A 6,000-nucleotide genomic window follows, 5' to 3' on the forward strand; every position below is an offset into this window, starting at 1 on the left:
GCTGCTGGAAGCCGATGCGCCGCTTCTGGGTAGCCGCTGAAGGATCTGCGCAAAGTTGTCCATCATCACGTTCCGTTGTCGCTCGAGCGCTTCTTCGAGCAAGATTTTGATGGGATCTCCTGCCCCCTCGTCTTTCTTCTCATCTGCCATGGGAGGCCGTCGGGATTTGCGAGGCTGGTCTTGCAAAGGTTCAACCAGTTCAAGCCCTAACTCCTTATATCCCGACCTTGTTGGGGACATGCAAAGAAAAACAGAGAAAAAGCAGACCGCTCTGATACCACTGATCCAGATTTAAACAGGAACGCAACAAATTACAGAGATAACCATATACACAAAGATGCAGCGGAAATAATACTTCATTTCATTAATGGAAAATACTGACATATGCTTACAAACAGAAATGGCAATAAACTAGCTAGGGCGATGGTAGCTTATCTCTGAGAAGAGATGTGATGGCTACATGCCTCTGAACTGTTCTGAACTGTGTTACAATGAGGCTCGAAGGCCTATTTATTGTTGAGAAACAATGGAAAACCCTTCACATACCGAAACCTAACCCTAGAAGATGAAACACCAAATTGTGGGCCCCGTTTGGGTAAATTGGTACATCAATTTCCCGGGGTCGTAACTTTGGCATACGATCTCCGTTTGACGCGTACAATAGCTCGTTAGAAAGATCTATCCGAGTACTACCACTTTGGGAGGCAAGATAAGGCTCGGTCGCCCCAGAATTCCAAAAAAACGTCGTTTAGGGCCTCAAAACGGCTCCGGAAGTTCAGGACCCGAAAAACTGCTAAAAATAGTAAACTGTGCTACAATTAAGGAAACTGAAAATGCTGAGAAAGACAATGGTGGGGGTCTAGGTGGACCTGGCAGGTGGCCGCCAATATCCACCTGGATCACTTGGACTAGGTTCAAGTGGAAACTATCCAAGATACCTCCAAAATAAAAATAAATCTCTTGATAGTAGTTGATATATTGATGACATAATTTTTCGAGACTCTTATTGATAGTCCTCCTCACCATTCTCCATTTTTCATTTTGTCATGCATTAGTCGCATTAGCATTTTTGTTGAAACTAGTAGTAGCCGCACATTGTTTTCTTTTGTTAGTGGAGAATGGGCTATCACTTCTATATCGACTCCCCAATTACTAATTAAATATATACATTTGTTGGTACTACCCCCACCTTTAACCAAAGTGTGGAAACACAAAAGAATACTTTTTTATGGTAGTTCTTTCACCTCAAGGATACTGTTAATCAAAATTCCCATAGTCTTGATTACTTTTCTTGACTATTTTCCCCTCATCAGTGTCTAATATTGTGATTTTCAAATTTGTTACATATTTTCCCATTTAAGGGAGGACACATTCATCCTTTGATTCCATAACTAGGAACTGTGGGTTTCCCATTTCTTCTCTTTTCTATGGGAACAAATCATATTCAAGGATGTGTGAGGAGAACGGGTGGAACTTTCCAACCCTCTAGTGGATAGTTTACTAGTATCCCTTCCTTGCTACATTTTCAATAAAGGATTAACGCGTTCCCTTACTATAGCAGTCATAACCTTTCTTCACATCCATGCTTAAATTTTCTAGGAACTTGTTTTTTTATGATATTTCAATGTTAACTAATGATCCAATGTGATACAATCAAAACTAGTGCTCAATCAAAACCAAATGTCCTTTTGAGATTCCAAAATTCAAAGGTAAATATAGAATATATCTTGCTTATTATATTACCACAATCCGTCTATGATGTTCCTTGAACTATTTATTCAATGCTTTGTTTATATTTAGGCTCTTTTGATAGACCCCCACTTGGAATGTGATAAAGAAATATATCAAGTTGAACAAGGTTTCATTTTTTTCCTTTAACTATTTGGATATACTCTTCCTAAAATATTTCAAATTTCCTTTTAGATATGATGTCAGGGCTAAAGCCTTAACTAATTTCAAATATGACAAAGACACTCATATTTCTAACCACATTGAAGAGTGGTGAAGGAGGAAGTGAAGATTAAGACTGACATCACTAATGAATTTTTATTAGAATGGTTCCTTAAGTCATTGTAGTCTCCTATACTGAAGGATGTATCCATTTTAGGACTCTACATCAAGGAGCAACCTATATTTGAATCTTAATAATTTGATATGATTAGCTCATAATTAGGAGTCCTTTATGATATCCTTCCTAAAGCATTAGGACTTAACACTGAATCTCACAAATCAAAAACTAGGAGTTCACATTGATAATGCAATTACTTCTATTGATTCTACTGCTATAATCATACTCATAATTCAATTGTAGTATATGTAATTATAGCCACCATCTACTAGCAAACTTAGGGAACCCTACATAAACATTAGTGGTTAATATAGTCTAACTTAAAATCCTAAAGGAAACCGATAATATGGTTGGTGGTATACTAATAAGGGAAATAAGGAAAATTTAATGAAGGATAGTGATCATGATAGTATGGGAATAAAGTATTAGGAGGAGAAATTTAAGTTTCCTTTCAATCTTTGTAAAGGAGACCATTTTACCCTTCCTCTCCCTAAAATTCAAGATGCTCAATTCTTGTTAGCATTACAAGCTTCTTCAAGTCACAAGGTGTTAATGGCCAAAAATGGCATCATCAACATTTGGGAAGACCACCCATTCAAATCCCCAACTAAGATCTTATCTATTTTATTTGGCGGTTTTGATCGATTCTTTTGGGTCTAGTTACCCCTTCACTGTCCTTGTTTTCTTGTGATTTCTCTAATTAACTATGAACAAGAAGAGGAAAGAAAACCTACCTTCCTATTGCATGGTTGAAAGAAAGAAGTTCTTAAGCTGAATAGAGGGATCAACCAAGCCACACCTAAAGTTTCTCATCTGTAAGGAGACTTATAAAAAATGTATTGAGTTTGTTCTAAGTACAATTATATTTTAAGATGTAAACAACCGAAAGGAAATATAATCTATCCTATCTTGATGTGAATTAGATATAGTTCTGATCTAAAACAAGAGCAAAGTGATTTAAAAGAAAAATGGAGATTTAACATGTTTTTATGTAATGAATATTAGATTATTGAAGAATTTCTAAGAGTTGATATAATTATTACAAAACTTGCTCTGTTCAGAGATTTAAAACTGTGAAATATGAACCATTAAGATGTAGAAGTAGTCCATACAATCTATCAATAATTAAATTAGTTTAATATGACAAATTTTTTATTAAATAATTACTCAGAAATTGGATTAAGTGCAAGAGAAAGTTGGAAATAAATAGAATATCAATACAACTAGAATATCATATAGTTGATCAAATGAAAAATCATTCTCATATCAACAAAAGTGCTAAATATAACATAGTTGGCATATTGATGTCATTAAAAGCATAAAAAATTGCATTTTCAAATAAACATATTTACATACAAATAATGAAATATGATTTATTTGCTCTTTTTTTCTCAGTGGATATCCAACAATCATTACAAAATCATTTGCTCTACTGCTAAAAGAAAGAGTTGCAATAGTGCAAGCTCTGCCTCCAAAACAAAGTTTGGATCTTGAAAAGAAAATCCTCAAAAACTTATATCTAAGTATTCCTCTTCATCTACAACTAGAATCCTCTTTACAAAAGTTCTTAGAGTCTCAAAGTTGCAGAAAATAGAAACTCTTTCCTCATTCTCTAAACTAATATTCATAATTTACAAAATCAATTTCCAAAATTGAGGAAGTTGTTGGAAGAATAACTGAGATCTCTCATTATAGTTGGGAAAAATCCGTTCTTATTCTTTTTTGGTGCAATAAATTTGTCTTCAAGTCTATTTTACTTATCTTATTGCAACAAATCTCTACAAAAAATCCAATCAAAATAAAAATTGAAACCAATTAAAAATGCACCTGAACATACAAAATACCAAATTGAGAAAGTTAATTCCCAAACTAAAATTTAATTAAACAAGTGAAATAAATGAAATGTGTGATTCTAATTGATATCTATCAAAATATTTTTGGATCAATAAGGTTTTATTCAATCTAATTTACAACAACAAGAATTTTTGGGAAATGAAAATGCTTCAAAACAAATTCCAAAATTGATTTTTGTTACAATTTTGTAGTCTCCACTTATGATATATTTTAGGTATAGTAAATGACTAAATATGGTATTGTAACCACTCCAAAATTCTTCTCCATGATTTTATATTTCCAAAAATCCTTCTTGGGACTCATTTCTATGAGTAGAACTCCAGATAGAGCTCTCCAAAGATTGAGTTTCAAAACTTGTAATGTAATGGAAAATTTTCCTTGATAGTTTTAAAAAAATTCTGATTTTATTAAAACCTTAATTTAATATAAATTTTATTTAAAAAAACCTTAATTTAATATAAATTTTATTTAAAAAAAAAAATCATTTAAGTGAAATAAGATATAAATGAAATAAGATCAACCTATATATTAAACATTAAACAAACCAAATAAAAGCAATGTAAACTAACAAAGCGTTATAAAGGGACATTATAATAAACAACGGTGTGTTTATATATGTATAATGTAATGTATGGAGGAGAGAGAGAGGAGCGCTCCCTTCAGTTAATGCACATGCTTTTTAAGTTAAACTATGCTTTTTAATAAAAAATCCCTTTCAGTTCCTCCCATAGTGATTTCATCCTAGTGATCCCATGTTAGGAAAAATTGAAGAGCATCATATGAAACCTCCAGTGTTAAGGTCCCACGATGAGGTCATAAAAAATTAATTTTTTTATTTATTTTTAATGTCGTGCATATTTTGTATATTTACAACAAAAAAATTAATATAAAGTTTTATTACATACTTACAATATATAAGTTCTCGATTATGATGGTTATGGTGGTTTTATATAATATTTAATTAAAACAAAACTAATTTAATAATTAATAAAAATTTGACAAAATAAAACAAAATTATCTACAAATTAGTTAAATAAATTACAATTTAGCTAATTAATATAGGTTAATTAAAATAAATTGATTTAATGTTTACAAATTAATTAATTTAATTAATTTAAATTAATTAAATTATTTAATTAAATGATTTTTATTTACATATCTAAAATTAGATTAATTTATAAAATAAAGTGAAATACGTTTTTTACATATTTAAGCCGAGGTGGTGAAAACCAATCAATTTTTTAACAAGCATCATTTTCAAACCGTAAGTCGAAATTCAAAAAAAAATTGTTGTTGGGAAGCTAGCGAGAAACCACACACAATGAAGTGATCAAAATAGAAAACTAGAAAAAAGTTAAAATCCCAAAAAATTAACAAGATTAAAGCATAAAAGTGGTGACTTGACGAAAATTTACATGGAGGGTCCTCAGTATTATGATGAAGATATTAATGTAAGAAAGAGAGTTTGTTTATGCTACCAGAATTAGGGACACATTGAGAAAAACATTTATCTTTGGTTAAAGGTACAAAACCTAAAAAAATAGGGGAATGATGATTAGACAGTATAAAATGTCAAATCTAAAAAATCCTAACAGCTTTTCTCCTGACATGTAGATTTAACAGACAAAAATAATATCCATCATCGTCCCTAAAATTATTAAAATATTACTCCACAAATCATGTCTTATATCATACTTTATATATGCAACAATAAACTTCATTCGAAATTACCTTTGATAAAATAAGGTAATCAGGTAAATCATACTACTGAATTAACTTCATAGGAATGGCAATTGCTGCTAGCAGGTGTCTATAGCCTCAACGGGAATTCCTTTTAACCCTTTTATATGACACTGTCCCATCTACTAGAAATAAATACACAATCAAATGTTGATTTTCAAAAACTTATTTGGATATCATTTAAATATCACTATCATGGCTTGGTAACCAACTAGTGACAGTGTCATTCATTGGATCTAACAAAGTGAATAATCTGACTCGTGGTGAGACCTCTTGTCTTTCAACCTTGCACCTGAAAACCATTAGCCTAGCTTCGTGTAAAATAATAGTAATGTCAC

The sequence above is a fragment of the Pinus tabuliformis genome, chromosome 2_2 (assembly GCF_031772625.1).
Source record: "Pinus tabuliformis cultivar Carrire ecotype Pingquan chromosome 2_2, CPIR1, whole genome shotgun sequence".
NCBI lineage: Eukaryota > Viridiplantae > Streptophyta > Pinopsida > Pinales > Pinaceae > Pinus > Pinus tabuliformis.